Below are 15,730 nucleotides of genomic sequence, written 5' to 3' on the forward strand. Positions count from 1 at the left end.
CTGGTTTAGTCTTAGAAAGCTTCCAGTTGGACCAGAAACTTAATGCCCCAAAATTCCTTCTTTTATTCTCTATAGTAGATGATCTGGGATTTAATATAGTTGTGGAATTCCTCTTCTCTGCTGGATGTGGGTTCTGGAATTCTCACCATTTCATTGATGCTTCTAGCTGGTGCCATATCTTGGGCCACATGATTTTCTTCTCTGCTGAAGCTCAATGGAACCCTGAAGGATCAGTGAGTCCATGCAGGCTTCTTTCAGGGGACCAGAACTTTTATGTTTTAGACCAGCATTTTTCTGTCCATTTGGGCTCTTGTTATCATTTTCTTCAAATCTTTGTTTGAATGTTCCATACCCTGTTTAAAGTTGTAGAACTTCTTTATTAAAAATAAAGTCCTTCAGACCTTAGTGGTAAAGTTATATACCCACAAAATTTACTCAACACATAACCAATTTTCTAAAATTCATTAATCAAGGGAAACAATTAAAAATGAAGAATAACAGGTGTTTGGGAAAGGCATAGTTTCCAGGGAGGAAAAGGAATAGATATTATGGCATAGAGAAGGAGAAGTTGTCCCAAGACTTCAAATATTGATGGAGACCTAGGGTCCAAGGCTCACATGGTAAGTTTTCATTGCCACAGCTCCTCGTAACTCTGATAATAAAGTTTTACTTCATCCTGCTATTTGAAATATGTGAAAAATTATAACCAAAAAAATGTATATTACTAGGTAACCAACAATACATGCTAAAGAGGAGTCTGAAATGAAAATAATAACAGAGGATGAGTAAATATTAGGTAAAGAAGTCTTAGAAAGGAAGTTGTGGAATGTTTATTTGTTTTTTACTTTCAGATCAATTAAATTCAATTAACATTTTTTAAATGCCTGCCATGTTCAAGGCTATTTGATAGGTCTTGTGGTTTTAAAGGTAAACAATGCTATTGTACCAATCTTAAAGGTGTTTAAATTCTAATGGGAGCAGGGTAATGGTATTACCTATATACAGATAATTATAATTGAAGATAGGATGTGATAAGGACAAAAGAGGCAAAATGGATCCCATGTACATTACTCATTGTTCATTCAATTAGACCCAAAAGCCATAAGTCAATCATCTTTACTTGGTGTCCATGGGCCACTTATCAGAGTAGACATTATGTTTATAATGTCTTATGGTAGTCCTAAAGAAGTGGTAGGCAATTGGGGTTAAGTAACCTGCCCAGGATCACAGAAGTGTATGAGACCATATTAGAACCCAAGACCTCCCATCTCTATAAATTATTTTCAATAAAGATTCATCCTTCAGTCTTATCAGACTTGATCAACTCTTCTCCTGGTCAAACCTACTATACAAATAAGCAAAGTGTGGGTAAACAGTTACCTGAACTAAAGAGCTTAACACAAAGAGAGAAGCATGACGATATCTTGAATATGGCTATTGAAGGGCCCACCTTATTTGAAAAGAACAGATTAGAGAGGTGAACTAGAATACTATTGTAAAGTGAGATGCCAGTGTGAGGAAATTCACAATTGGAGGAGAGAATGGATGAAGTAAGTTAGAGTTTGGGTGAGAGTCAGTGGAAGGAGTCAAAGAAACAATATTGTATTGTGCAATAGAATATCCACCCAAAAGGAGGAAATCAATTATTTCAGGAAACAGATTACAAATATGACATGGTGGCATAATATAATAATGACCCAAACCCTCAACTATCCTTCAGATAGTTCAGATATATGGAGTTTTCCAATATGGAAATGTATTTTGTGTGATAATACATGTATAACCTAAGAGAAGGATCATAAACTTCAGAAAATTTATGTGGAAATTTATTACATGTAATTGGTAAGAAAAATTAAACCACAAGCATATGGAGTTTTCTGAACTAAAAACAGAACAGTTGAAAAATTCTTGACTTGCCTTAATGATGATTTCATTCTTCAAAAGGTGGAGAAAACAGCAAGGATGTAAGGATCAATTCAATAGTCTCCTTAATTAATAGAGAATTCCTGGAAAAGGAAGAAAGTATTTATTAAGTGCCTATTATATGCCAACTTTACAATTATTATCTCATTTGATCTTTACAATAAGCCTGAGAGGTAGGTGCTATTATTATCTCCATTTTACAGTTGAGGAAATTGGGGCAAATTAATTGCTTTATCCAGAATTTGAACTAAGGGCTTCCTGATTCCAGGGTTAGTTTTCTGTGCACTGCGCTATCTAGTTGCCTAGGGATGCCCAAATTTCCTGAATCATCCAATCAAAGTAAGGCTGGTAATAATGGCAGAAAGCTCCTCTTTTCACATTTTCAGAAAGTTAGAGTATCAACTAGCCACTAATTCCTCCAGGCACACTCACCATCATCCTCTATGCCCCCCCCCCCAGACCACAAGAATCAGCATCAGTTCCCAAATCTTGAATAGCACACCAGGTCCAGCCTCTCTGATCCTTTTCCTTGGTGTCTAGCCCTATTTGATCTAGATAAAAATCCTATACAAACCCACCAGGTTTTATTGGTTTTGGTGCTTCGTTCTATGGTACCTCACTGGGACTTAATCCATTCTGTCCTCCTTGACTGTCCCACATATTCCCTTTCAAGAAAGCATGCTGACTTTACTGTCTTTCTGCTGGCTCCTGTCTTGTATTATGTTCTGCCTTTTGGTGCTCTACTCCCTCCTTATACCATATCTTGGAATTGTAGTAAGGAAATAAGAATACTGATTAAGATACTGATTAAAATAAGATATTTGATAAAGAGACCTCTGAGAGTACAAACAAGGTAGAGAGTAGTGCATGAGACCAGAATTTGGAAGGAAGAACATAGAAAAAGTTCTGTCAGATGGTGAGATCCTCTCACTGGGTGACTGACTGACTGGGTCTCTCACTGATTGGGTCACTCACTGACTGGGCTTCAGTTAGTGAACTTGCTTTCTCTAGCTGCTGTTGGAGATAAGCATCTATGACTTTACTCTTTGCTGGTGAAAGGGAAGAAAGAACTCTGAAGCCCATCTGAAGAGGGTTTCTACTTTCCTGATCAAGAGAAGTCATCTTTAAGAAGATCTGCTTTGCTGGGTAACAGTTTTGGAGAAGAAGAAAGATTGAAGGTGTTTGTCTGCACTCTGGGCCATACTAGGGCCACCAGGTTGTAAGTTAGAAACTGGCATCTTGGCTGACTGAATTTACATGTGATTGGAGAACCTCTTTGTCAAATTAAGTTAATTATAAATAAGGATTTTAAGTAGATTTATAGTCAGATAGCGTTTTGGGTTTTAGCAAGTGTCAGTGTAGGTATAAGTGTAGCTGAAATATCAAAAGACTCCACCACAAGGTGAACTTAGCAGGTGGGTGGAGACAGTTCCTGACTAGTGTTAAGGTTTCTTATTATTAATTCTTATTTTCATCTTATTAAACATAAATAAATAGCTTTTCATATATAGTGTGTGTCTCCAAGAACCTTCCATATTGACCTAAGGAAGGGAAGGCATCCCTGGCTTTCCTTCAGAGAGAAGAGTGAAAAGATACTTTGTGGGCACCAAAGTATCTTATCACATCATTCTTTTCACAACTCAAATTTATCAACATTATTTCTTCAGAATTCAGAGCCTTACTCAAACTGCATTAAGACAAAGTAACAATTATTCTAGACTGGGACAAGATGGGATTAGTTGCAGAAATAGAAATATTGAACACAGAATAGTTTCCCTGACACATCTTTGGAGAATGGAAGAATTTATGACCAAACAAGAGATAGAAAGCATTATAAAATTTGAAATGAACAATTTTGATTATATTAAATTTAAAAGCTTTTGTACAAACAAAACTAATGCCACCAAGATTAGGAGGGAAATCAACTGGGAAAAATTTATAACAAATTTCTCTAGTAAAGGTCAAATTTCTCAGTTTTATAGAGAACTAAGTCAAATGTATAAGAACACAAGCTATTCCCTAAATGACAAATGGTCAAAGGATAGGAAGGAGCAATTTTCATATGGAAAAATCAAAGCCATCAATAATCATATAAAATGTTAAATCACTCTTGATTAGAAAAATGAAAATTAAAATAATGCTGAGGTACCACCTCATACCTATCAGTTTGGCCAATATGGCAGTAAAGGAAAGTAGTAAATGTTGGAGGGGATATGGAAAAATTGGGACATTGATGCATTGTTGGTGGAGTTGTGAACTGATCCAACCATACTGGAGGGCAATTTTGAACTATGCCCAAAGGGTCATAGAACTGTGCATACTCTTTGATTCTGTAATGCCACTATTGTATACCAAAAGGATAATTTTAAAAAAAAGGGTAAAGGGTCTATTTTTACAAAAATATTTATAGCAGGGGGCAGCTGGGTAGCTCAGTGGATTGAGAGCCAGGCCTAGAGACGGGAGGTCCTAGGTTCAAATCCGGCCTCAGACACTTCCCAGCTGTGTGATCCTGGGCAAGTCACTTGACCCCCATTGCCTACCCTTACCACTCTTCCACCTATAAGTCAATACACAGAAGTTAAGGGTTTAAAATAAAAAAAAAAAATTAAAAAAAAAATATTTATAGCAGCCCTTTTTATAGTGGCAAAGAATTGGAAACTGAAGTGATGTCCATCACTTGAGGAATGACTGAACAAATTGTGATACATGTTGGTGATGGAATACTATTGTGCTATGAAAAAATTATAAGCAAGAAGGTTTCAGAAAAAACTGGAAAGTTCTGCAGAACCAGGAGAACATTGTATATAGTAACAGCAATATGGTATGATGATCAGCTGTGAAAACTTGGCTACTCTCAGCAATGCAATGATCTGGAACAATCCTGAAAGACTTATGGCAGGGAATGTTATTCATCTCCAGAGAAAGAGCTGTTGGAGTTAGATGGATGCAAATAAAAGTATACTATCTTTCACATCAGTGTATTTATGGTTTTGTTTTGGGGTTTTGGTTATGTATGGGTGTGCTCTTACAATAAAGACCAATATGGAAGTGTATTTTACATGATAATAAAATCATATATATGTACATATATTTTTAAACAAACTTTAAAAATACATTCTAAAAAAAGAAATTTTGAGAAATTTATGGGGAAGTAACCACTCTATCTTAAAGTTTGTGATAAATAAGGGAAAGTTGAGTATATTCAGAAGCTCTTATCTTAGTTTTGGGGAAGTCAATTTCAAAAAATTAAGAGGGAGGATAGATAGGATCCTATAACCTAAAATAGGGAGAGTAGTTCCAAGAGAAAATGGAAATTCTCAAAAACAAAATTCTGATGTCCCACAACCAAATGCTTCCAATGAGGAAGAAAAATGGCGTTTTCTAAAGTGACTGTTTTGGATGCATATAAACCTTTCCTAGGTTCCAGGGGATCTTATTTTTTCTTTAGACATTCCTTAAAAGTTCTTTCCAATGGTATGTATGATAAGATTACATATGATAAAATTCCTGTTGAAATATCTGTATTTTCAATTTTTTTTCTCAAGGTCACTATTTAGGCATCAAAAGACTAGAGTTGATAGATGTCTTAATTTTCATGAAAAGGAAAATACATATTCCAAGTCTTAAGAATTGATTTTGGATCCTAAGCAAAATTAAATCATGGATTAGTAAATGTATTACCTATAAAGGGGGATAGTGACCCTAGCATGTGTTTTCACTAAGAATAAATTATATTCACTAAGAATATAACAATAGAATTTAAATTTTAAAAATGATCAATATTAGTTCTATTGATTGCAGTTAAAGGACATTTTCCTACTTTCTGTTAAGAAATGGTCACTAATGGCATAGCACCTAAATATTGAAAGGAAAAGTTAAATGAATTATAGAAAGAAATAGATAGAAATCTATAGTAGTAAGGGAATTTAATGTATCTCATTCAGATCTAGATACCTAACTAAAAATAAACAAGAAGGAAGTTAAAGACCTAAATAAGCTTTTAGAAAAGTTAGATGTTATAGACCTGTGGAGATTATTAAATGGGAAAAGAAAGGATTATACATATTTCTCAACTATACATTGGCACCTTTATGAAGACTGGTCTTATTTCAGGATAGAAAAATGTCACAAATGCACAAAAGCAGAAATATTAAGCCTATGTGTTGCAATGCAACAAAAATTATTTTCAACAAAGGACTATTTGATATTTAAAATTAATTGGAGATTAGCTTTATCTTAAAGAATGGGTAGTTCAAAGGACAAATAATAGAAGCAATAAATATTTTCATTAAAGATAATGACAGCAATAGACAACATGAAAAAATGTTTGAGATTCATCAAAGATAGAGGAGGATCTATATACTTTAAGAACTAAAAAATAGAAATAATAGATCAATGAAGTGGGCATAAAACTTTTTTTAAACTCCCTTAGGAAGCCAATCAATAAAAAAAACAGTTAAACACAAAAATATAAATCTTGAAAATCAAAGAAGAGATTAACAAAATTGCAAGCAACCCTAACCTAATCAAATTGATAAATAAAACCTGAAAGAGTTTTAAAATAATTTTTAAAAGAAAAAGGAAAACCCAATTACCAGTATCAAAAATAAAAAGCTGTGTGACCCTGGGCAAGTCACTTGACCCCCATTGCCCACCCTTACCACTCTTCCACCTATGAGACAATACACCGAAGTACAAGGGTTTAAAAAAAAAAAAAACTTTAAAAAAAATAAAAAGATGGCTTTGCATCAAATGAAGAAGAAAAAAAGAAAATTATTTGAAACTATCTTGCCCAATTATATCCTAACAAAATTATCCAAGTGAAGTGGATGAATAGTTAAAAAATATAAAATACTCGGATCATCAGAACCAAAAAGAAGGGGTGTGGATTTTAAATAATACAGTTACATAAAAAGAAACTGAATGGGTCATAAATGAGCACTTAATGGAAACAAAACTGTGACCAAATGTATTTACAAGCAAAATTTATCAGGCCTTTAAAGAAAAATTACTTTAAATTTAAAGAAAAATATTTCAAAAGCTACTTGAAAAAAAATTTAAAAGGAGGTCCTACCAGAATCCTAAACACCTAAACCAGGCAGAGACAAAACAGAGAATTAAAGCTATAAACCAAAATGCATAGGATATATTGTTGTAAAAATATTAAATAGGGGGCAGCTGGGTAGCTCAGTGGATTGAGAGTCAGGCCTAGAGACAGGAGGTCCTAGGTTCAAATCTGGCCTCAGACACTTCCTAGCTGTGTGACCCTGGGCAAGTCACTTGACCCCCATTGCCTACCTTTAACAGTCTTCCACCTATAAGTCAATACACAGAAGTTAAGGGTTTAAAATAAAAAAAATTATAAATAAAATATATTAAATAAAATATTAGCAAGAAGATGACAGCAACATATCACAAAGATATTCTTTTCTAGGTTGGATTAATATCAAGAATGTAAGATTGGTTCAATATTAGTATAACTATAAAATAACTTAACATATTAATAATAAGAACAACAACTTATGGTTATTAACAATAAATGCAAGATAAACTTTTTATAAGACTTATTAAAACACCAGTTCCATTTAACCAATTAATGTCAGTTTTTAAAAAATAAGATTTTATTAATTTTTTTGTTTATGTCATCAGAATTATCTCCAGTGTTCTTCTCTCCCCTTCTCCTTCCAAAAGAGCCATTTCATATAATAAATAATATTTTTAAAAAGGAGAAAATATAAGTATAACTGATATATATGCTAAAATATGCACATTTTTTGCATTTGTGATTGAAATCACTGTGAACTTTCCATCTCTGTGAATGGGTGGGTTGAATGTGTTGTTCTATATTTCTTCATTTGAGTTCTGCTTGATCATTATAGTTTTCTTCATTCACTTTTAATTTTTAGTGTATAGTTTTTCTATTAATATTTGTAGTTACTGTGTATAATTTCTTTACTCTGCATCATTCACAGAAATATTTCCATGCATTCCTATAATTATCACACACATCATTTCTTACAGCATAATAATATTCTATTACATTCACATACCACAGTTTGTTTATTCATTCTCCAATTGATGGACATCTTTTTGTTTCCAATGCTTTACTATCACAAAAAGTGCGGCTATAAATATTTCGGTGTATATGGAGACTTCTTTTTTATTGATGGTTTCCTTGAAGTATAAACTCATTAACAGAATCTTTGATTCAAAGACAATGTATATTTTAGTCACTTTATCTTTAAAATTCCAAATTGCTTTCTAAAATGGTTGTACCATCTCATAACTCCACCAATTAGGTATTATCAAGTCTATCATTCTACAAACTTTCCAACATTGACTATTTTCACTTTTAGTCATTTTTTTCCAATTTTTAGGATGCGAGGTGAAACCTCTGAGTTGATAAACAAAAAATAAAAATATGATTAGTGTTTTCAAGCATTCTTTCTTGTAGTTGTAGATATTTTGAAATTCTTCATTTGAGAATTTTTTTCCATATACTTTGTTCAATAATTTATTGGTGAATAGAGCTATTAGTCTTACAAATATTTGCTGATTATTTATGTATCTTGGATAGCAAATCTTTATCAGAGAAATCTGATACAAAGATTTTTTTCCTGTTCAATCACTTCTCTTATCCTAGGTACATTAATTTTATTTATGCAGAAGCTTTTCAATTTCAAGTGGTCAAAGTTATCTATTTTATCTCTTATAAATGCCTCTCTCTTGTTACCAAACTCCTACCCATTGCTGAGTAACATATAATCTGTTTCTCTTCTAATTATTTTTATAGTGTGATTAATATTAAAGTCATTTTTCCGTTTAGAATATATTGTGGAATATGGTGTAAGATATTGGTTCAAGACTAATTTCTACCAGACTACTTTCCAGTTTCCCCAGAAACTTTTAACAAATAAGTTTTTTACCTAGGTAATTTATGTTTTCTACTTGATTGAGCACTGGGCTATTGAGTTCTATTGTTTCTGCTTTTCCATTTCCTAGTGTGTTCCATTGTTCTGTCTCTTCATTTTGTAACCAATACTCAATGATTTTAATAATTATTGTTTTATAACACAGTTTGAGATCTGGAAATGCTATTCTCCTTTGTCTCTATTTGTTTTTGTCATATCCCATAATGTTGGTTTTTTTTTTAGACCCTTAACTTCGGTGTATTGTCTCATAGGTGGAAGAGTGGTAAGGGTGGGCAATGGGGGTCAAGTGACTTGCCCAGGGTCACACAGCTGGGAAGTGGCTGAGGCCGGGTTTGAACCTAGGACCTCCTGTCTCTAGGCCTGACTCTCACTCCACTGAGCTACCCAGCTGCCCCCCATAATGTTTTGATCTTACATTTTTCCAAATTAATTTCATTATAATTTTATCTATTTTCCCCTTAGTAATTTGATTGTACAGCTTTAAATTTTAGTATTATTTCAATTTATTATATTGGCATAGAATGCTCCTTGCTGCCTTGTTCTAACAGATTTCTGTAGCTTGGAGCCAAGACCTCAATGGCAATGGAAAAAAGGGCAGAGACCAGGATGTAGGGTAGGATTTTGTTGTAAACCTTTGTGCATCTGCTAGTAAAACCTCACAACTGGTGTTAAAGAAATATAGGGGTAAAGATGGAGATATAGATGTATAATGATGGTGATGACATGTATCTGCCTATGATCTCCTCAGCTGCAGTTGATGGGAGGAATACCTACTCCTATCACCCTGGCTGCTGCTGTAAGTTATCCCCTTCTCTCTAACAGGTTTGGTTGATAACCTGTTAGAAATTCCTTTAACAGCTGTCCAAGCAAGGATCCTTGAGAGGCTAACCTTTCCAGGCCCAACTTGGGGTTGGATAAATTGGTATTGGGCTACTGATCAGCCTTGGATAACCTTCAGGATCTGAATGTGTTTGACTCCCTTCCCAAGGGACATGATAGAAAGACCACTCAGGAAGGCACTTGTTATTGAATACTCTTTATCTCTAAGTAGGGAAAGGATAACAAGGTCAAGGATTGGGGACTGGAAACCTGGCCACAACCAAGCCAGAGAATAGGGAAGGCTTTTGCTGCAGATGTATTGATGATCTTTATTCTCTTAGCTCTCTTACTACTAGTGTTGATGGTTCACTAGCTCTCACAGTCCATCCAGAAAATAGATTCAGGCTTATTCCTACCCTCTTCTTCTACCTCCCGGCTACCCTTCAACCACGCTTCAGTCAGCCACTCACTGCCCAGATTGAACCACAGAGGTTTGCAAAGATCTATGATCTCCAGTTCTCAACCTCTGAGTCCAGAGACCTCCTTCAATGTAGCTGTGAGGGGTATATATAGGATGGGGCCAACCAATGTTTTCCCCTGGCTCATGGCACCTGGGAACATTCCGAGTCTCTCAACTGTCATTCCTGTTAGTCAAGGTGGCATCCATCTCTTCCCAGATTATTGAATATAACACTGGCAGTATAAGACATGGTGATGGTGGGGAGGGAGGCTACTAACAGAACTCAGTGTAGAAGTCAGTTCATGGATTGCTTTTTGTTTTCCTAATCTTTTTTATTCTGGACTTCCTAAATGATGGAGATAATTGAAGTTTCTTAATCTTTCACACGTCATTTCTATTTTGGAAAGGATTGTACCAGTGCTTCACTAGCCACCAAAACTTGATGATGGAGAAGCCAGATACTTGATTTTCTTCTCAGAGACTCCAATTCCTAAATCTAGAAGAGAAAAGAACCAACAAAGAGATCAAGGATAATGGCCTATTTATCTGGAGTACACTACTAGGAGACTTGACACAATGATTTAGCAAAGAAGACTGAAAAGGAGTGGTCAGACAGGTAGGAAGCATCTTGAAAACCTAGAGAAGAGAATGTTTTTAGAAGGAAAGTATATTCCAGGTCCAAATGTCAAAAAGAAAAGATCATATTTGGCAATTAAGAAATCATTGTTGACTTTAGAGAGAGAAATTTGAGTCTAGACTGCAAAGAGTTGAGAAATGAATTACTAGGAATGTAGGAGGTCAATGGTATGAATAATCTAGGGTTAGAACTTCAAAGAGCATGAGTAGTAATCAAACAAGAGAACCAAAAGGACTGGAGAGTGAAGGATTGTATAGAACTGAACACTCTAACTAAAGGGTTTAGATTGAGAAAGAATGAAAGTGTAGAAAGAACAAGAGTGAAACCAGGGCAGTTACCTAGGAATTTCCTTAGGATGGAGGGATTTTACATCCTTTAGGATGAAGACCAACAGTAAATACCCTTCAGAGGAAGAAGTTTTACCTACAGATACATACACTCATAGATAGATACATACTTGCTCTCCCCTGCTCTCAACAATTTTCTTTTTAATTCTTTGCCTATCTGCAAGGTAAATTAAAGGCTCTGGAATTTCATTCCTATTCACCAATTTCTTGCTGACAAATTTGTCTCCTGGTCTGTTAGCTTTGGTCTCTTAGAGAAATTTGCATCTCTTTCCTTGACTTATCATTTCCGTTCTCTCTTCTACCTCTTGAAGATAATTACTGCATGAGTAGTTTCTTCCTGGATGGTGTCATGTCTTGCATAATTGCTTTGTTAGGAAAGCTAGATCAGAAGTAGCTTTATGATAGCAGATCAGCTCTTACCAGAAAGTTACCTTACTCTCTACTTCCACTAGAAGAGGTGGCAAGCAAAGCTTTCCCCAATTGATTAATGATCAAAGGATATGAACAGGCAATTCTCAGACGAAGAAATTAAAACTTAAATGCAAATTAAAGCAACTCTGAAATAATATTACATACCTATAAAATTGACTAATATGACCAAAAAGGAAAATGATAAATGTTGGAGGGAATGTGGGAAAATTGGGACATTAATACCTGTGGAACTGTGAACTGGCAAAACCATTTTGAAGAGCAATATAGAACCCATCCAAAAGGCCATGAAACTATGTATACCTCAATCTAGCAATCCTCCTACTGGGTCTGTATTCCAAAAATATCAGAGATAGGGGAAAAGGACCCAGTGGTGCAAAAAATATTTTAGCAGCTCTTTTTATAGTAGCAAAGAATTAGAAACTGAGGGAGTGTCCATCAACTAGAGAATGATTGAACAAGTTGTGGTATATAGTCATAATGGAATACTATTGCACCATAAGAAATAATGAACAGGATGAGTTCAGAAAAACCTGGAGAGACTTATATGTACTGATACAATGTGAAGTGGGCAAAACCAGGAAAACAGGGTACACGGTAATAGAAAAAGTGTATGATGATCAGCTATGAAGACTAAACTATTATCAACAAAGCAAGTTCCCAAGATAGCTACAAGGGACCCATGATGAAAAATACTATATACAGTCAAAGAAAGAACTGTTGGAGTTTGATTGCAGATCAAAGCCTGCCTTCTTCCACTTTATTTCCTTCATGAACTTGTTATTGTATTTGTGAAAGGTATCTTTTGTCATAGCATGAGGAATATTGAAATATGTATTGCGTGAAAGCACTGGTATAACCCATATCAGACTATTTAATGTCCAGGTAGGGAGAGAGGAAGGGAGAGAATCTGAATTGCAGAATGTCAGAAAATAATTGTCCAAAGTTTTTTCTACATGTAATTGGAAAAAAATGAAGAGGTATCAAATCTTGTAAGCCTAGCTTAGACAGCAAGGTAGTGCAGTGGATAAAGTGTAACTCAAGTCATAAAGACTCGAGTTCAAGTTCAGTCTCAGACATTTACTAGCTATGTGATCCAGGACAAGTTACTTAATCTCTCAGGGCCTCAGTTTCCTCATTTACAAAATGAGAATAATAATAGCACCTACCTCATAAGGTTGTTGTGAGGATCAAATAAGATGATATTTGTAAAGTGCTTCGCAAAACTTAAAAGCTTTATATAAAGGCACTATTATATATAAAGTATTAATAGTAGTAATTCAAGAGTTCTTAATCTGGGGTCCACAGACTTCCATCCCATCCCTAAGCCCAAGTGAATTTATATAAATTTCAGAAGTTCTGTGAAATTGGATAGAGAAAAATTATCCTTACTTTCACTAATCTTTAACTTCCTTTGTAATCCTTTGAGTTTCATTTGTATTCATTTAAAAGCATTATCTTGAGGAGGGGTCCACCAATTTCACCAGACTGCCCAAAGGGTTCATACAAAATGGTTAAGAATGAATCCCTACTCTAGTCTAACCTTGTTTTATTGAGGAAACTGAAGCCTAGAATGCTGAGAAGATCAAAGGTAACTTGATTTCAGTATCATCCTGTTTCCAAATGGGAGGTTACCCAAAGGCATGTAGTTGGTTCCAGTTATTTTGTCTTCCATGTCAGTTGGTATCAGAGTGCAAAGGAGGACTCTCTTGAACATAAAAAGCTACAATCCAGGTTCAGAGACTCAATAGAGATTTGGGAATCAAGGCTTAGATGCCTTCCTGGGCGTGGTATGCTTTGTAAAAGAAGCTCCCAGGTTTCCAGAAGAGAAGGGGTAAAAAGATCAGAATACTCTACCCTGAAGTCTTTCCCCATTGAGAATCAAAGGACCTTAAACTGCCATTGGACAGCCAGTCCTAGATCTACAGTGCCATACCCTGTGAGGACATACCCAGATGGTGCCATTGAAAAACTCCTGAAACTTCATACCTCATCCTAGGGTGGGACCAAGTGGAACAGGGAGAGAGTGGGACTAGTTAGGGAAGGCTATATCTAAGAATTTCGAACTACACTTTGAAGGAGGCACAGAATTTGGAGAATTGCTAACAAACAACAAAATGAACCAATTTGAGTTTTGTCTCCACTCAAAATATCCAACCTAGGACATATGTAGAGAGTAAGAAAAAATGCCCCCAGAATAGGCAAGAAGAGGCAGAAGGAAGAAAACCAGTCATATATTAGATTATCTAAACACTGGGTTTGGGTCAGGAATTGCCTTTAATCTCAATTCCCAAAATGGTCCATTGACTTCCTTGTATAATGCAGCACCTGCTCTAGTGAACAGTAGAGAATGCCATAGAATCATCCCTGCCAACTGGGAAAAATTCTAATCCCAGCCTTTGATCCTCAGCCAGATGGCTTTCAACCCACCTCGATTTTTTTATTTTGTTACTGTTAAATCATCGCCCACTCTTCCATTGAGTCACTGCCATTCTCTCAGAAAGGTGCCTTTATCCACTGACCCTGGTAATTGCTTTTTCTATTAGCTTTATTCTTCAAAAATAATGAGCTTCTACAGAATTGCAATATCAAAGGCTCCACTAGTGACATCCACAGTTAAGCTCCTCCTCTGCCTTCAGATGATACAAAAAAGGATGAGCTCACTGCAGACTACCCTTCTGGCATTTCCACAACAAAGGAGGAGATGACTGTATCTGACTGGGGTGGGGAGGAGGATGGAGGATAGTGGCCAGTGGCCCTACTAAATCCTGATAGAGACTGAAGGAGGGTTATAAATCAGCCTCCCCTAGTCCTCCATCTAGACTCATTTAGAGTGAAACTTGCCTCAGTGACCTCAACCGCTCTAGCAAATGTCAGAGAGGTTCCCACCATAGTTACTCTAACTCTTTTGGGATCAGAGATGGGAGCCAGCAGAGACTGGGCATCTGGCTGTTCATGTCCTTAGGGATATAAACAATTATTTAGGAAAGGAAAAATCGTACAAGAAATGGCAATTGAACTGAGCTTTGAAGAAAACCAAGAATTCTCTGAGGTGAGAAGGGAATGCATTCCAGGTCTTCATCTTCTGGAGCTTCTCCGTGGCCACTAATTCCATCAGTTCCTTAATGGCCACAGCAATTGATGCAGGCTCCTCACTCCAGCCCCATGGATTATTCTCCTTTTTAAAGATAGAATCTTTTTTTCTTGGTTATGTTCCAGTAACTGTCAATCCAGGCCCTCTGGGAACAGATTGGTAACCAAACTAATTGGTACATTTGGGCTTATGGTTTACATATATATGCCTGATGATAAATTAATTTCTTTCCTTCTTTTCTAAAACTCTTACCTTCTGTCTTAGAATCAAATATGTAGACAGAAAAGTGGCAAGGGCTAGGTAATCAGGGTTAAGTGACTTGCTCAGGGTCACACAGCTAGGAAGTGTTTAAGGCTTATATTTGTACCCCAGATCTCCTGACTCCAGGCCTGGTACTCTATCCACTGTGCTATCTAGCTGCCCCAGATAAAATTCTTAATGATGAGACTTAGATTAGACATCTGAAAGACTTGATTCAAATGTTTTTAAAACTGGTGTCTTACTTCTAGAGAGGGAAATTCTGAACCCAAATTCTAAGACTATTATTAATGAATATGCTTCTATTTTTTGTACCCTGTGACTGGTTGTCAATGGATTTGTGATGGGCATTATCAGGAGACCTCCCTTCCTCAATGGCTCTGGCTAGAGTATACTTCATGGAACATACCTGGAGCTATTTCCCTTCCAGGGCCACATCTTGGAGTTAAGCCCTTTTTGGTGACTCATTTGCCCTGACCCTTTCTGGTGGGCACTTTGATGTAAGACATGCAGAACTTGAGGTTTCTGGTTGGTTTCCTTTTGGCATATAACCTCTCCCTCTCCTTCCCTTTGGGAGGACAAACTGAATCTCAGCTGTATCAAGGAAACCTGGCCATGAAACCAGGAAGAATTAGTTAATTTTTAGAAGAGTAAATTCACTCTTAGGTTCTTTCTCCCTCCACCTCTCTCTCTCTCTCTCTCTGTCTCTCTCTCTCTCTCTGTCTCTCTCTCTGTCTCTCTCTCTCTCTCTGTCTCTCTCTCTCTCTCTGTCGCTCTCTCTCTCTCTCTGTCTCTCTCTGTCTCTCTCTCTCTCTCTCTCTCTCTCTCTCT

Source organism: Gracilinanus agilis, chromosome 3 (genome assembly GCF_016433145.1).
Source record: "Gracilinanus agilis isolate LMUSP501 chromosome 3, AgileGrace, whole genome shotgun sequence".
In the NCBI taxonomy this organism is placed as follows: Eukaryota; Metazoa; Chordata; class Mammalia; order Didelphimorphia; family Didelphidae; genus Gracilinanus; species Gracilinanus agilis.